Below are 18,910 nucleotides of genomic sequence, written 5' to 3' on the forward strand. Positions count from 1 at the left end.
CTCTCCTGTCTGATAGGACTCCTCTGTGCTCTCTCTTGTCTGATAGGACTCCTCTGTGCTCTCTCCTGTCTGATAGGACTCCTCTGTGCTCTCTCCTGTCTGATAGTACTCCTCTGTGCTTTCTCCTGTCTGATAGGACTCCTTTGTTCTCTCTACTGTCTGATAGGACTCTTCTGTGCTCTCTCTTGTCTGATAGCACTCCTCTGTGCTCTCTCCTGTCTGATAGGACTCATCTGTGCTCTCTCCTGTCTAATACGACTCCTCTATGCTTGCTCCTGTCTGATAGTACTCCTCTGTGCTCTCTCCTGTCTGATAGCACTCCTCTGTGCTCTCTCCTGTCTGATAGTACCCTCTCCTGTCTGATAGCACTCCTCTGTGCTCTCTCCTGTCTGATTGTACTCCTCTGTACTCTCTCCTGTCTGATAGCACTCCTCTGTGCTCTTTCCTGTCTAATAGTACTCCCCTGTGCTCTCTCCTGTCTGGTAGTACTCCTCTGTGCTCTCCTCTCTGATAGTACTCCTCTGTACTCTCTCCTGTCTGATAGTACTCCTCTGTATTCTCTCTCCTGTCTGATAGGACTCCCTTGTGCTCTCTCCTGTCTGATAGTACTCCTATGTGCTCTCTCCTGTCTGATAGTACTCCTCTGTGCTCTCTCCTGTCTGATAGGACTCCCATGTGCTCTCTCCTGTCTGATAGTACTCCTCTGTGCTCTCTCCTGTCTGATAGTACTCCTTTGTGCTCTCTCTTGTCTGATAGTACTCCTCTGTGCTCTCTACTTTCTGATAGGACTCCTCTGTGCTATCTCCTGTCTGATAGGACTCATCTGTGCTCTCTCCTGTCTAACAGGACTCCTCTGTGCTCTCTCCTGTCTAACAGGACTCCTCTGTGCTCTCTCCTGTCTAACAGGACTCCTCTGTGCTCTCACCTGTCTTATAGCATTCCTCTGTGCTCCCTCCTGTCTAACAGGACTCCTCTGTGCTCTCTCCTGTCTGGTAGTACTCCTCTGTGCTCTCACCTGTCTTATAGCATTCCTCTGTGCTCCCTCCTGTCTGATAGCACTCCTCTGTGCTCTCTCCTGTCTAATAGTACTCCTCTGTACTCTCTCCTGTCTGATAGCACTCCTCTGTGCTCTCTCCTGTCTGATAGTACTCCTTTGTGCTCTCTCCTGTCTGATAGTACTTCCCTGTGCTCTCTCCCATCTGATAATACTCCTCTGTGCTCGCTTCTGTCTAATAGTATTCCTCTGTGCTCTCCTGTCTGATAGAACTCCTCTGTGCTCTCTCCTGTTTGATAGGACTCCTCTTTGTTCTCTATCCTGTCTGATAGGACTCCTATGTGCTCTCTCCTGTCTGATAAGACTCCCCTGTGCTCTCTCCTGTCTGATAGTACTCCTCTGTGCTCTCTGCTGTCTGATAGTACTTCTCTGTGCTCTCTCCTCTCTGAAAGTACTCATCTGTGCTCTCTTTTGTCTGATAGGACTCCTCTGTGCTCTCTCCTTTCTGATTGTACTCTTCTGTGTTCTTTCCTGTCTGATAGGACTCCTCTGTGCTCTCTCCTGTCTGATAGGACTCCTCTGTGCTCTCTCCTGTCTAATAGTATTCCTATGTGCACTCCTCTGTGCTCTCTCCTGTCCTATCAGACACAGAGGAGTGCAAGCCCACCCTCACTCACTGGACTTTGTCTATGCCTGTGCTTCAGCTTGGACAAAGCCATGATTTTATAAGCCATAATTTCTATAAAAAGGAAATACAGTTCTCTGATGAAGTATATTGGAAAGGTTAATGTTGTGCCAAGATGTACAACATATATATTTTTCAGCTATGACAGTGTGTATTTAAAGAATTTTGAATATTGAATAAAGAAAACGGCCCCTGAAAATCCCACCACTAGGAATTCTCACACCTACTGGGAGACTAACCAATCCTGCAGCAGCCACAGGCTTGTCCATGAGTCATGGACAAGAGACGACTGATGGACAAGGCTGCATGAGCAGATGCACCAATCACCTCCCACCACAAGAGAAGGACACGCCCCTTTCTCCTAAGAGGATTTCTAACACTGCAAGCTAATGAAAAGAGGGATTTTATAATAAATGTAGGTGATAGAGGCATAAAAATGGACAGATAGGCTATCAATTTGTAATCCCAAAGAATCCCTTTAATGTAAAAATATCTGAGGTTCTAACCTTTTCTTTATACTAATTTTCAGCTGTCAGTTCAGTTTTTTTTTTTTTATATTTATTATTCCAGATAATGCCCCTTCATGCCAGATAAAAAAAGATGTGAAAAAGGGTCACAGGAAAGCTCATGGAAGAATTATAAAGCATAGCTATTTACGGTAATCCCTAAATCACTTGCACTGGCATTCATTTCACTGGGATTTGTTGGATTTTATAGAGTTGAAGGAATAGCAGTGTTTTCCAACCAGGGTGCCTCCAGCTGTTGCAAAACTACAACTCCCAGCATGCCTGGAGTTGTAGTTTTACAACAGCTGGAGGCACCCTGTTGAGAAGCGCTGCTTTATAGTATCCCTTCTCCCGAAGTGTTCCTTTTCTGCAACCCATCCTTTCCTAGGGCTAATCTGTAATAACATTACATTTTTGGACAATTTGCTGAGTCTATTTAGGTAGAGATGAACAGCAAGATAATTAGAATGAGGAAATGAATGGCACTGTGATGGTGATGATAACTGGTGCTACAGATTTGCAGCTGAGGCATGCTCTATTGTGTCATTATAAAATGAGGCTTAATGCTTTCTCTAATAGGATCTTAGTACCAGAGACTGGTTGTTGAAAACAATCTTTCATCTAAACATTGTCAGCGTACAGTAGTGGGATTAACCACTTCACTGTCTTACAATTGGTATGATACTTCTATTTTTCTAGTGTTTTGTTGTTGTTGTTTTTTTTTTTTTTTTTGTTTCCACAAATACAAGGCTAATATGTTTTCAGTTTACTCACAGTATACCACAACTTAAAGGGGTACTCCAGTGGAAAAAAAAATTTAAATCAACTGGTGCCAGAAAGTGATAAAGATTTGTAAATTACTTCTATTTAAAAATCTGAATCCTTCCAGTACTTATCAGCTGCTGTATGCTACAGAGAAAGTTTTTAGTTCTTTCCGGTCTCATCACAGTGCTCTCTGCTGATACCTCTGTCCGTGTCAGGAACTGAGCAAATCCCTATAGCAGACCTCTCCTGCTCTGGACAGTTCCTGACATGGACAGAGGGGTCAGCAAAGAGCACTGTGGTCAGACCGGAAAGACCTACACAATTTTCTCTGTAGTATACAGCAGCTGATACCAGAAGTACCAGAAGGGTTAAGATTTTTTAACCTGTTAAGGACCAAGGGCGTACCTGTACGCCTGAGACCACTCCCTTTCCATAGGGACCCGTGCCGTGCGCTATTAACCCTTTAGACACGGCATTCAAAGTTGATTGTCGCATATAAAGTGAAACTAAACTACCCCCAGCTAGCTCAGTGGGCTGTTTGGGACTGCCGCAGTGAAATCGCGGCTTCCCGAACAGCTGCAGGACAAGAGGAGGGTCCCCCTACCTGCCTCCTGGTGTCCGATTGCCAAATGACTGCTCAGTGCCTAAGATCCAGGAATGAGCAGTCAAGCGGCAGAATCATCGACCAATGTTATCCTGTGGGATGACAAAGATCAATGTAAAAGATCAGTGTGTGCAGTGTTATAGCCCCTATGGGGGCTATAACATTGCAAAAAAAAAGTTAATAAAGATTATTTAACCCCTTCCCTAATAAAAGTTTGAATCACCCCCCCTCCTTTTCCCATTTAAAAAAAAAACTGTGTAAATAAAAATAAACATATGTGGTATTGCCACGTGTGGAAATGTCCAAATTTAAAATATATAATAAAATAAATAATAAAAAGATATCATAAAAATATATAATTAATTAAACCACACAGTTAATGGTGTACACACAAAAAAAATTCCAAAGTCCAAAATAGCGAATTTTTGGTCACTTCTTATATCATAAAAAAATGAATAAAAAGCGATCAAAATGTTTGAACAATACATAAATGATACCACTAAAAACTTCAGATCACTGCTCAAAAAATGAGCTCTCATACCGCCCTGTACGAGGAAAAATGTTAAAGTTATAGGGGTCAGAAGATAACAATTTTAAATGTATACATTTTCCTGTATGTAGTTATGATTTTTTTTCCAAAAGTATGACAAAATCAAAGCTATATATGTAGGGTATCATTTTAATCACATGGGCCCACATTTATCAAACTGTGTGAGAGAAAAAGTGGAGTGATTTTCCCACAACAACCAATCACAGTTCAGCAAATGAACTTTGGTAAAGTGAAAGCTGAGCTGGGATTGGTTGCTGTGTGAAAATCACTACACTTTTACTCTCACACAGTTTGATAAATCTGGGCTATGGAGTCTGGACCTACAGAATAAAGACAAGGTGTCATTTTTACTGAAAAATGTACTGTGTAGAAACGGAAGGCCCCAAAAGTTGCAAAATGGTGTTTTTTCTTCAATTTTGAAGCACAATTATTATTTTTTTTTTCCGTTTCGTCGTAGAATGTTGGGTAAAATGACTGATTACAAAGTATAATAAACAAAAAAATAAGCCATCATATGGATTTTTAGGTGCAAAATTTAAAGAGTTATGATTATTTAAAGATAAGGAGGAAAAAAATTTAAGTGAAAAAACGGAAAAACCCCTGGTGCTTAAGGGGTTAAATAGAAGTAATTTACAGATCTTTCTAACTTTCAGATACCAGTTGATTTAAAAAAAAAAAAAATTCCACTGGAATACCCCTTTAATTCTCCCCCCTTAGGCTCTATTCACACCATATTTAAAATATGTTGAACACCTTTTACTTTGCCACTCACTGAGCTCTTACCTAGCTATAGAAAGTGCTCAGAATGGCAAATGACAGGTGAATACAGATTTTGTATTGGGACCCAAGAACTTTCAAGGGGTTTTCAAGCAACATAAACTTTCTTACATAAAGCAGTGAGCAGATAAAAAAAAAAAAAAATAGGTCATACTCACCTACCCGATCCCCACAGCTGCTGTTCTGACACCTCCTAATTCCTGCTCACCGCTGCCTCATCTTGTTCCTGTGAGGCGGTATCCCCACAGGAAGTGCCTTCTCAGCTAATCACAGACAAAGGCACTGCTGCAGCTGTGATTGGCTCAACATGCAGTTCCTGTAGGGTGGATGTGTCACAGGAACCAGGAGCAAACATTGATAAGCGAGGACAAGGAGGTACTGGAATGTCAGCTGCAGAGGGTTGGGGTATGTGATTTTTAATTCATCCCCAGATATTTATAAAATAAAATGGCAACCAGACAACCCCTTTAAGTTACTTCTCTCTTTGCTTTATACTCCACTCATTTTTTTCATAGGAACATTTAACAGGTTATGTATTCACATTAAAAATTTGTTGCATAATGGCACTTCTTATAAAATCTGCATGACCTAGAACAGATATTTACAGTACAGAATGTCATCTCTCCAAACGCAACAATCAGCATTGTCGACAGTACGGCATTTTGTAAAAAAAAAAAAGCAGGACAGTAAAAAGGTAATGATGGCTTTAACCTTCAGCGTTGTCAAGGTTTTTAGATGATTTTTTGGATTTTACATTATTTAAAAAAATGTATTTAGAAAGAAAGTAATATTGTTAATAGTAAATAAAAAAGTAGACCTTTGGCCAAATCTAACCGATTCTTCCACTTGACAAAATAATGGTGCTAGATCATCACAAAAGGCAACTACGGTAAGAAACTCAGTAAAAGCATCACTCCTGTTATTAGGCAGTGCGTCATTGATTCTGAAAAGAACATAATGGAGGAATGGAGTGGATATATTTGAGGTGAAGGGATACTGACACAGAAATGTAAAAAAATCTATTAAAAAATCTCAAGAACCTACCAGAAAAGAGCATGTATAATACTGTCTACAGTCAACATAGCAAAATTTCCTTTAGACTGTATATTGCACATACGGTAGTTACATAGTTGAAAGCAGGAAAAAGCCAAGGCTCTATCTCATCCAACCTATACGCTTACTGTGTTGATAGAGAAAGGCAAAAGACCATTATGAAGCTGATGCGAATTGCTTTATGCCTGGGTAAAAATTACTCTGTGACTCCAAAAATGAAAATTAGAATAAATCACAGGATCAAGGTCCCACCTTCAGAAATCTAGTAACTATAGCTTGTAATATTATTTTTCATAATGTTCATAAAAACAAACAGACCCCTTCTTAACATATGTCAGGGAGCTCCAGAGTCTCACTGCTCTCACAGTAAAGACTGCTGAGACCATTCCAGCTCCTAATATACCCAACCAGGCCCCTCCCCCCCTGAAATAAAGAGGCAGGACACCAGTTTACACTTTTAAGTGGTTAGGGGTCGGCCGCCGATTTTATTTTAAATTAGCATATCAATCCAGCCATAAGGCAAACTAATTTTCAGTCAAAATCTGAATGGTACTGCCCCACCGACTCCGATGTATAGGTCACCCACCAGACTGATCACATCTTTGCCTTCTCTAAGTGCACGCTATGACTTCAGAATCCATACATCAACAACTGTAAATAAAAGAAAACACATAAAACAACACAATTGTTATACAACAGGGAGGGAGGGCGGAACAACCTCCGAGACCCAAGAGGGGAGACTGCAGGGAAAAGGCGCCAGATCTGCTATAAGGTACCTGGGGAGGGGCTTATGGCCCAAGAAAATAGGCCCACCCACTCCCAGGGTAAAACAAACAGAAAGGGGGGGGGGGGGTGTTAGGAGAAAAACATGGTATAGGGGCCTAACTTAAGGGGAACCCTCACTCCCGGCTCACCAGTCAGGGGGCAGGCTAGTTAAGCACATCCTGCCCCTCCAGAATCCCAGTTCAATGATGATAAAGCCATCTTTTCTCTAGATGTAGAGAATTCCCCCATATCATGGTTATAGGCCAACGGGTAAAAAGACTTCTAGACAGATCTCATAGTTACATAGTTTATAAGGTTGAAAAAAAACAAAGTTCATTAAGTTGAACATATTTCCCTTTTGTGTCCCTACTTTTTTAAACCAGAGGAAGGGAAAAATCCCTATTGAGGATAATGTCACTTGCCCCATACTAGGGGAAAAAATATTTTCTGACTCCAAATACCAGAATAAATTCCTGGATCAACACTCTTGACGTGTCCAAGCCTGTTATTTAGTTCACCATAACCACTTTCTCAGGCAGAGAATTCCACAGTCTTACTGCTCTTACAATAAAGAACCCCCGTCTGTGCTGGTGTAGAAACCTTCTTTTCTCTAGATTTAGAGGATGCCACCTTGTTAGAGATACAGTCCTGGGTATAAATAGGTTATGGGAGAGATCTCTGTACTACTCTCTGATGACTGTATACATAGTTATTAGGTCACCCCTGAGCTATCTTTTATTTTCTTTCTTTAAACTAAATAACCCTAAGTCTTTCTGGGTATTGTAGTCCTCCCATTCCCCGTATTACCCCTGTTGCCCATCTTTGAACCGTCTCCAGCTCCACTATATCTTTCTTGTACATTGGTGCCCAATACTGTACACAGAATTCCATTTGTGGTCTGACTAGTGATTTGTACAGCAGTAGAATTATTTCCTTGTCGTGGGCATCTATGCCCGTATTGATGCACCCCATGATTTTATTAGCCTTGGCAGTAGCTGCCCGACACTGGTCACTACAGCTAAATTTACTGTTAACTCAAACTCAGTCCACCCATTCCTTTATTACCTTGGGTGCTCGCACACAGTTGCATTCACCAAGTGCCAGCCAACATGTAAACTGTATATAGAAACATATTCGCCATCCTCCAAAGTGTTTCACAGTTTCTGCAGCACATCCAGATTAACATGTACATCTGAATATTAAATGAATCTGTCCTTTTATTTTTTCTGTCACAATATGCAAATAGATTGCAAAGAGACAAATTGAAACAAATGGCTGTAATCAATGGCGACGCTCCTCAGAGACTCCGATCCGGCATACACGGGGCTAAATTCACGCACATTATTCCTTAGCTGTTAAGTTTTTGTTCTCTCTCCAGCAAAAACTTGGGGTGTTGCCTATTTCATTACACCGTGTTATGATCTGCAGCTTGAGCCTCCATCTGTTTAAAGTCCCAAGAGTTCTACTAATATTGTTCATGTTGCAAAACTGTGTATGTGTTTAAAACTCAGAAAGAATGTTAGAACGGTGAAAATGATGTACGCGGAGAGCTCAGCACAATAAATGCATGCAAAATGGCATAATAGGGGCAGCTTACACCACTGTAGCTGTGCCAGTAAACATGGAATGGCTTTCTATATTAGCCAAAAACATAAAAAATACAGCAAGAAACACTCTTGATTTACAGTTAAAATTCTGCATCCTTATTTTTATTCATTTATTTACTTTGTAAATAAATAACAAAATTCCCCCTCCCTCTCCTGACTGTAGTGCAACACAACATCTTGAGCTTCTTACTGTTTTTGTAATCTAACACAGTCAGCTACTCGAGACAGAGGAGGAAGAGACAGCAGCACAGGGAGAGCATGTTCTGTCTTCCGCTCACTTCAAAACGTTGTGGCTTCCTTTCTACTGCTTTACAGGGATGGGACGACTATCTGCAGGAAACTTAAAGGAGTACTCCGCTGCTATGCATCTTATCCCCTATCCAAAGGAGAGGGGATAAGATGTCAGATCGCAAGGGTCCCTCTGCTGGGTTCCTGAGGCAGTGGTTGTGGCATCATGGCCACGCCCCCTCATGATATCACAGCGTGTCGGTAAACACTCCCCGTCCCATTGACATGAATGGAGGGGGGTGTGGTGTGACGTCACGAGGGGGCCTAGTTGTGACATCACGATCCCGGCCTCTGGCTCAGAGCGTTCTAAACAAAATGTTCAGAAAACTAGAGCACCAGAGTACCCCTTTAAGGGTGCATACTCTACTGTGTATATGTATGTTTATTTTCATATGTTTTATATATATATATATATATATATATATATATATATATATATATATTGTGACGATCCGTCTTGGGGATTAGCTCTGGGATCGTCCTTGACCACGCCACAGGATGCGTTTCTTCTCAATAAACCAGCAAACAAACGCTTATAATGAAAATCTGGCACCTTGCCAGTTTTATTAGACAGGTTGCAGGGTAAGAAATAAACAAAAAGCAGGAACAAAACAGAATCCTAGACCGTCTGGTCACTGACTAAACAGACCAGCTTGTCCTGACTAACAACCGCTGAGCTTCCCTCAGCCGGTTAAACATATGTCCCCTGCAACCTTCTACTCACAATGTCACTCTCTTTGAGCCACTCAGCTCGGGCTGTGTACTCCTCAGCAGCCTCTGTCTCTTCCCTACAGCCCACATGCTGTCTCCTAGGAAGAGCCCCAACTATTCTGTCTCTTTTCCTTTTAAAACACACACTTTCCCTTCCTGATATCTCATTAATCAGGCCACAGGTGGAGCATTCTGCAGAGATAGCAAGGGAAATACACCCTTTCCTTGCCACACTGCTACATATCCCCCCCCCTCTGCTCAGACCACCGGGAAGGAGCACTTGTATTCAAAAGGCAGATTCGAAGTGCCTTTCCTTTTCCTTGAACAGCTACGTCCAACAGGTTTTGAGGCAATTGGCTTCCTTCATCAGTAGATTTTATCTGCACCACTTCAATGGTGCACCCTTCTTTCATTCGCACTTTCATCAGCCACCGAGCACAAGACTTTTGGTCACCTTTGACAAATTCCTTGTAAAAAGCTCCATTCATGTCACACCTTTCCAACACCAGGTTCTTCATCTTGGTCTGTGCAGTGCTCTGGACACTAGGTGCGGACAAGGCAGATGCTCTAAGCCATTGTCTTCTTCTGTCACTGGTATGACCATTGCACGAACTTTGCTGGTGGCCAACCGAGCCTGTATCACCCATTTGCAGGTCTTCTAAGTCATCCTCCACAATTTCAGGAGGCTTCCCTTTAATGCACCTGTCCATCTTCTCCTTGAGACGGACTCTTCTCCAAATTCTACTTCTGCGGACTTTCTTCCAGTGTTTTCTAATCCAGTGCCTCTCAGGGTTTCCACCACGACCCAGTCTTCTATCACAGTGACCTCTTTTTAAGGACTCTGCTTTCTTATTAGCCCTTTCTTTAGGGACACCGACTTTCACAGGCTCATTTTTAGGCTGAGAACTCTTGGCGCCTTTAGCCAGTTTTTCACCTGCACCTTCAGATGTGTCACTGACTTTACTTGCAGCTTCTGCAGTTATCTCTGGTTTAACTTCTACCTCAGAGAACTTCTCTGCCTCAGAATTTTCACCATGCAATGTCAATAGCTCTGCAGCTTCAGAGGACTTCCCATATGGTTTCACCTCATTCTCAGCTTCAGAGGACCTTTCATATGGCTTCTTCTCATGGTCTTCAGACTCTACTGTTTCTTGCGTCCATTGTTCAGACTCCGCCTTTTTTAGAGAAAGCATCCCTGTCTCCAGTAGCTTTTGCCCCACAAGCAGTTTTTCTTCTTTTACACGGACGGCTGTGGCTTTGGCCTCAGTTTCCATCTGAGACACTTTTAACCTCTCGTTAGCCAGTTCTACTATAGCTTGGTCACGACTTTCTTTTAGGACCTTCATGTCCCCTTCCAGCTTTAAACATTTCTGCTGCTCACTCTTGAGCTTAGCAGAGTTCTTCTTCTCACTTTCCAGCAATTCTGTCAAGTTTTTGACAGTATCCTCCAGGGACAGCAGTTGTTCTCTCATCTGCTCATTGTCTTTATTCAGTTGCGCCATCTTGGACACTTTCTGCTCATAGACTTTTAGCTGAGCCTCTTGTTCAGAGAGCTGAGTACCCAGTGAATCCAAGGCAGCTGCGCGAGACTTAATATGCGTTTCGTTCTGCGCCTCCAGGCTCTGCACCTTATGAGCCATTACCACTTTCTCCTTCTCCAACTCTTCCATGGCTACCAACCTAGCCTTGTGATCACTTTGTAGAGCCAGATATGCCCCACACAGGACATTCACTTCTTCATCCTTGAATGAGATCTGCTTGGCCAGAATCTCCAATTCTCTCTCCTTTGCTGGTAATAAGACCCTGGGAGCGGGACAGTTCATCCTGCAGAGCCGCCAACTCACTTTTGTGGCGCTCCATATCTTTCTGCAGCTGAAGCGTCGCTTCCTGCTCTTTATTCAAGTCTGCAAACGTTTTTTCTTTCTCCTCTGTCAGGTGATGAACTACTTCTTCCTTTTGAGATAATTTAGCAGAAACCATCTGTAAGGTTTCTTCAAGGTTCTGGATCTGCTCCCTTTTTTTACCAAGACCAGCGCGTTTTTTCCGAGATCTCTTACTTACAGCGGTCTCCTTACTCTCGCTGCTGGACCTTGTGACATTCTCTTGTCCTCTGACAGTCACCTGTGCTTGGCCTGTCTCTTCCTTCAAGCCAACTCGTTCAGACTCTTTTCCACCTTTAGGAGTAGTCTCCCCCTTTTCAAGGGTCTTGGTCACTTGGGCTTCAGGGTAGTTCCTGGACAGTCTCTCTGGACTGTCTCTCTGCTCACTGGCAGACTTCTCTTTCACTTCAACACTGTCTCTCTGCTGCCCAGCAGAAAGGTCTAGGGCTCCTGGGTCTGCAACAACATCTGGTCCAGTGGTTCGACCTTCCTGGTCACGATCCATCTCTGGTCCAGACATCACATCTCCTTCACTCAGGACTCTGTCTGTGACAGTAAGCGCAGCACCCAGCTCCACATGTACTCTCTTCAGTACTTCTGCATTATCCACAGACATCTCTGTAGCTTCTTTTCCAGTCACCTCTTCCAGATGACCGCGCAACTCTAGCCCCAACTTGGGCTCATCTTCAGATGGCAGATGGAACCCATGTTCCTGTACCTGATCCGTTTCTGGTTTCACTGAAGATTTTGTTTCAGTCAGAGGCACACTTGTCACTTGAGTCGCTGGATCCTCTTGGACTTGACTCATGGTCTGGTCTTCAGCTCCCCCAGCAGTCTGGCAGACCCCTATCTGACCTACATCTAGTGACTGCTGACACTCCCCGTCTTCAGCCTCTGCTGAGTAACTATCCACTAGTGTGTGGTGCAAGTCAAGTGTTGTGGGCCTATCAGGTGTACCTGCTCTAGTTACCCGACAGTCTTCCCATAATTGCTGAAAAAATTGAAAATCCGTCCCCAGTACTACATCATACTCCAAGGAGGGCTCTATTGCAACCTTGTGATCTATAGTACCATAGGGAGTAGAAATACAGACATTAACCATTTTATAACCCCAAATACCAGCCTGCATAGACACTATAGCGGGGTCTGGCTTTCTGCTGCTGGACTTTACCAGACTTATTACACATCTAGGGTCTAACAAAACCGTCATCTTTTTACCTTCTATTTCCAGCTCACACAGCTTTTCTTTTGTCCTGTCAGAGGTGGGATCAGTTCTCTTTACATCTGAACACATCAACATAAGTTTTTCAACAAAAACATTATCAGATTGCACATGTTCAAAATTTGCAGGACAGTTCATAGCACTAGGACCTAACTCAGGCAAAGTGTGTTTTGTTACATTTTCTCCCAGTCCTGCATTTAACATTTTCTGTTCACCAGATTTTTTCAATCCGATCTGCACAGTGTGAACAGTCCCATCAGTCTCCATGAGGGGTTCTCCACCCTCACATGATTTTGCAACTGGACATAGGTTGGTACCACCTTGAACACTGTTCACACAGTCAACTAGGGAAACACCACCCTCCGACTCAGCCTTTTTATGCACAGTCCCATCATTCTTATGTACAGTCTCATAGTCACTAAACATGGCCCCCATAACCCCTGGAACAGTCTTACCAGAATCTCTTGCCGTCCAGTCAGTTAAGGGCTGGTGCTGGACACCTCTCACCAGCTTCTCTGCTGCAGAACATCGCTCCACTTGCTCTTTAAGTAGCTCTGCAACCTTAAACCCAGCATCACTGTTAGGCTGCAGTGCACACTGTAGTCTTGCAGCTTGGCTTACTCCCACTTTAGTCAGGATCTCTGTCTTGACTTTCTCATAGTCCCGTAATATCTTTGGATCCAGTTCACAATGAACTTTTTGGGCATCTCCTCCAATGAATCCAAACACCAAGTTTCCCCAGTGTGTCTTGGGCCATGCCTCATGTGTAGCAATCCTTTCAAACTCTGCAAAGCTTGCTTCCTCTTGCGCTGCAGCAGTCTGCAACAAAGCACTTATCAGGACATCCATCTTGCAACACTTCAAACCTTGCAAACACAGTACAGTCCTCTGCCGAAATGTTAGCCGCTTGCCAACAAAATTTTTCCGTTGCCCCTAGCAACGCCTTTATACACAGTCTCAAAACGTAATCTGCACTCTGCAGGTGGCCTGTCCACCTGTCTCCTTACTTGAGAAAGAGTGCCCACTCGCTTGATGCGATCTGTTGCCCTTAGCAACAACTTCACCACAGGCTCAGTCCTGCTCTTGGCAACAACTTCACTGCAACTCGACCACTGGTTGCTCCTAGCAACGTGTTTGCCCGCATCCTCCACCAAAATGTGACGATCCTTCTTGGGGATTAGCTCTGGGATCGTCCTTGACCACGCCACAGGATGCGTTTCTTCTCAATAAACCAGCAAACAAACGCTTATAATGCAAATCTGGCACCTTGCCAGTTTTATTAGACAGGTTGCAGGGTAAGAAATAAACAAAAAGCAGGAACAAAACAGAATCCTAGACCGTCTGGTCACTGACTAAACAGACCAGCTTGTCCTGACTAACAACCGCTGAGCTTCCCTCAGCCGGTTAAACATATGTCCCCTGCAACCTTCTACTCACAATGTCACTCTCTTTGAGCCACTCAGCTCGGGCTGTGTACTCCTCAGCAGCCTCTGTCTCTTCCCTACAGCCCACATGCTGTCTCCTAGGAAGAGCCCCAACTATTCTGTCTCTTTTCCTTTTAAAACACACACTTTCCCTTCCTGATATCTCATTAATCAGGCCACAGGTGGAGCATTCTGCAGAGATAGCAAGGGAAATACACCCTTTCCTTGCCACACTGCCACATAATATATAATTTATGGATATGAGTGTGTACATGTAACTTGCATGTGTGCAGTAGTTGTCAGCAGGTGCTAAGTTGTTTAGTCTTAGGTGTGTGTGTGTACAATAGGGGGGGGGGGGGGGGCAGACCAAATCTTTGAATCTCCCTTCTACCTGTTTACAGTTTAGCTGTCTGGAGTTTTTGTAGTTTGGATACACATATGTTATCATAGGAAGGGTTTGTTGTCTTAATAAAATTGAGGACTTAGGTGTAGGTGTAGAGCTTGTATTTTGCAACAGTCTTTGGAGTACTAAAGACTTTTTTTTATGATAAACACCAAGGAGGGATAGCTGGCACATACAAAATTAAGCGTGAGGAGAAGCACGAGGAAGCACAAGGAGCTGACTCACATAGATGCCTGTAGCGGAGGTGCTCAGCCCAGGGAATCCAGTGAAGCAAAGAAAAACAGTAAGGTGGCACTCACCAAGCAGGTGCATTTATTCAGGTCTCATGGACAGGTTACAGGTAGCAGGCGGGGGAGCTGCGATGGAGGACGGGGCTAACCGAAACAAGTTGTTTCATACAGCTCGTGCACTTCCTCTAGCTGGAGCAGCTAGAGGAAGTGCGCGAGCCTCACAAAACAACTTGTTCCGGTTAGCCTAGTCCTCCCCCGCCTGCTACCTGTAACCTGTCCATGAGACCTGAATAAACGCACCTTCTTGGTGAGTGCCGCCTTACTGTTTTTCTTTGCTTCACTACTTTTTCATGATGTTTGACATTTTAAAGAATATGTCACCTTTTTTTAGTAATGACTTAAAATGGTGCCAAAACTGTTGTAAATTGTGCCTAATATTTTTGTATATTATAATATTATAATTGTTTTCTATTTCTTATACCTGTTTAGTACTTTTTGCCAGTACCTCCCAAGGCTCAGAATAAGTATTAAGTTGAGTGATGGACATTTTTCTTGCTTTAGTGGAAGGTAACATTGTGACTTTAAAGGCTAAATGAGCTTATAAGCTAAAAGGCTGACTTAACAGCTGCCTTTTTTGTTATTTTTTGTTCATTTCAGACTCTGAGGTTGTAACATTAGCTTTCATTAACCTGAAGAGCTCGACTTGAAAGTTGCTACCGATGCTTTGAATTAGCACATCAAAAAGAAAAATGGTATGGTTCGAGATTTTGGATCAGGCTGACCCTCATACTAATAAATATATAAAAAGATGCACTTTTCTCTTTGAAACTGCAAGATGGAAAAATAAGGGCTGCATCCACTTTACCCTAAAGTGTAAAAGGCAAGCTGACTTCTCAGAGCTACAATTAAAATGGCGCTTTTATCATGAAGTAAATTTAAATACAGGTTTTGTGAACGTGTTCCCAAGGGGCGATGATTTTCTGTACCAAATGTTATATCTAAAGCATGCTTTTACCCATTGATATTATTTGACTTTCAGATGTATTATAATCATGTCTGCTGTTATATCCTGCCTTCTAATGTTCTAAGGGCTCATGCACACAGGCATATTGTAGCTCCATACAAGCTGTTTATTGCCCAGCGATAAAATACAGAACCTATTGAGGTTAAAGGGGTACTCCAGTGAAAAACTATATTTTTTAATCAACTGGTGCCAGAACTTTAAACAGATTTGTAAATTACTTCTATTTAAAAATCATAATACAGTACTTCCAGTACTTATCAGCTGCTGTATGCTACAGAGGAAGTTCTTTTCTTTTAAATTTATTTTCTGTCTGACCACAGTGCTCTCTGCTGCCACCTCTGTCTGTCTCAGGAACTGTCAAGAGCAGCAGATGTTTGCTATGGGGATTTGCTCCAGACAGAAGTGTCAGCAGAGAGCTCTGTAGTCAGACAGAAAAGAAAAAAACTTCCTCTGTAGAATACAGCAGCTGATAAGTACTGGAAGGGTTAAGATTTTTTAATAGAAGTAATTTACAAATTTGTTTAAAGGGGTATTCCGGGCAAAAACATTTTATCCCCTATCCAAAGGATAGGGGATAAGATGTCTGATCGCAGGGGGCCCGCTGCTGGGACCCCCCACAATCTCCCTGCAGCACCCGCATTCTATGCGTGAGCTGAGTCTCCAGTTTCGGAAACCTCCTGGTTTCTGGGACTGGGGACATGACGTCACGCCCCCTACATTCATGTCTATAGGAGGGGGCGTGACGGCCTTTGGATAGGGGCTAAAATGTTTTTGCCCGGAATATCCCTTTAACGTTCTGGCACCAGTTGATTTAAAAAAAAAAGATTTCACTGGAGTTCCCCCTTAATAGTGTTTTTAATTTGTAAGCCCCCGATTCCAAAAAGAGGCCTTCAGAGTTGTTTTCCTGTTGGATTTATTATGAATTTAGTAATATAAAAAAAAAATCAATGGGGGAGATTTATCACTGAGATGTTTTGACATTTTTCAAGTCAATTTTGTTGTGGGATTTTTGGCGGACAGGTGGATAATTTACAAAATGTGCGCACTGAGGCAGGTCTATGTTCATGGGATTTTTCAACCATGACCACTGCATGTAATGTGGCCAACATAGACGCATCTTCAGAAATCACTTATCTTGTAAATAAATTTAAAAAAACGGAAAAATAGGCAAATCCAGAAGATATTCTAAAAACAAGCAAATTAGACCAATAACAAGTAAAAAAAGATTCATAAATCACACCCAATGTTCCTTTAAATCAGTGGACTCAAATTGTTGCCCTCTGGATGTTACAAATCTTTAACTTCCAGCATGCCCGGACAGACAACAGCTGTCCATGCATGCTGGGAGTTGAAGTTTTGAAACATCTAGAGGGCCACAGTTTGAGATCACGGCTTTAAATGCTGTTTTTATGGAAGTATTCTCCCAGGAAACATTAATTTATTGGGAGAATGTCCTGTAACAAAGTATTGACAACATATCGTTATTGTCATGGACAGGTTTGGAACCAGTCTTGAAACCACAATGCAACTGGTTAAGGAGAGACAGGCCAAAGTAAATAATTCTGGAGCATCAATTATTTCAGAACTATTCATCATACCATTTCTCTGGTGTGGATCTGTCCATAAGTGTTACCATAAAAATATAAAAGACAGCACTCCATAATATAAAACCAACTGGGTAGGTATTGGTAGAAATATTATTTTTAAAGCCTGTTACCCCAGGTGGTTGCGTGAACTCACACACAACAATGAACAGCGTATAAGGATTGTTAGAGCCCGGTCTGCAGCCTCCCAACCAAGTAGATAGAGACAAATGGACTTCAAAGGTATGGTGGGTCTTTTGTGGCGCTGACTCGGAACAGGAACATCAGGTGAGTATAAAAGGTTTATTAAAATGCAACGCGTTTCACCGCACATGCGCGGCTTCATCAGGCAGCTGAAGAGCCACCGTACCTTTGAAGTCCATTTGTCTCATAAGTGTTACCATAGAATGGTGTAGGCCAGAACAACTTGTTCATTACATGAAAGAGAATGAATGGCGAGGAGCCTGTGGAGATGCTGCATGGTGCAGAGTAAATGCTACAGAACTTTTATCTCATAAATAACATTAGGATTTACTGACATCTTTCAGAAGAGCTGACAGATCCTCCATAAATTCAGTGACTTACAGGTGATTTCACTTCTGATTGTGGACATCTCTTTTCTCTTTTTCTCCATCCAGCCAGCACTGCCATGATGATTTCTCCTTACCCAATGTTCCTTTAAAGTGTGCCACTGAAAAATCATACACCAACACAAATATATATGAACCCAAAACCAGACCCCTTAACTTATTCAGACCCCAGAACAGACAATCAAATTATTTCAGTCCCCAGACTGTACCGCTTAAAGGAAGTAAGCCTAAGACTAGATCCATTTCAAGTGTAAGAAAGTGGCGGAAACCATGTTTTCTTTGATTTTGTTATGTCTAATGTCCATCCAATAATTTGGAGCCAACCTGCATTCACTAGTTATTTATTCCTTATACTCTATTCCTTATATTCCAAATTTCAAGGATTCTCCAAAAATGTTTCAGGGGGAGTGAAAATGGTAGCAATAAATGAAGTGAGCAGCACCCCTAATATTAGACCCCAAGACATACCTAGCCTTGCTCCTGTCCTCCAATTCAGCGCCATAGCTTACCACGAACATGTTCCTTCTGCTGAATTTGCCAGGGCATATGTCTGAGCCTGCTGCATACTAAATTCTGATGCTATATGGCATCAGGAATCTATTTGGCAGCTGCTGGAACTGAAGAGGAGCCAGGAAGGGAGGAAAGTAGATGTTATTGGCCATTGTCTACTAGATAAATCCAAATGATAGTGGCCAAGTTAGAAAAAAAAGTGTCATGGCCAAATCCAGACCTAGTCATAATGAGTCTTACATGACTGTATAGTATATTAGCTATATCTATGTTCTCTACATGGAGAATCCTATGCAGTCATAATAAATCTACTCAAAATGACCATTTACTGGATGTTTTTCATGAGATCAGTGGATGACAGTATGAAAAATTGATGTACTTTAAAGGGAATCTATTGCAGGTATAATCGTTAAATCAACTGGTGCCAGAAAGTTAAACAGATTTTTAAATTACTTCTATTTAAAATCTTATTCCTTCCAGTACTTATCAGCTGCTGTACGCTTCACAGGAAATTGTATTTCTTTCTAGAATTATTTTCTGTCTGACCACAGTGCTCTCTGCTGACACCCCTGTCCATGTCAGGAAAAGTACAAGAAACAGTACAAGAAAATTACAAGTACAAGAAAATTCCTATGGCAAACCTATCCTGCTTTGGACTGTTCCTGATACGGACAGAAGTGTCAGCAGAGAGCACTGAGGTCAGACTGAAAAGAATACCATGATCTCCGGCCTGCTCCCA

The 18,910-nt window shown here is 42.4% G+C and overlaps 1 protein-coding gene across 3 annotated transcripts in view; it reads left to right on the top strand.

The window, feature by feature from the left end:
- The window catches only part of LOC130283815 (potassium voltage-gated channel subfamily H member 8-like), a 520,269-nt gene that overhangs the window by 129,918 nt on the left and 371,441 nt on the right, over positions 1 to 18,910 (top strand). The gene's annotated exons all lie outside the window — the stretch shown is intronic.

This window comes from Hyla sarda, chromosome 8 (genome assembly GCF_029499605.1).
Source record: "Hyla sarda isolate aHylSar1 chromosome 8, aHylSar1.hap1, whole genome shotgun sequence".
NCBI lineage: Eukaryota > Metazoa > Chordata > Amphibia > Anura > Hylidae > Hyla > Hyla sarda.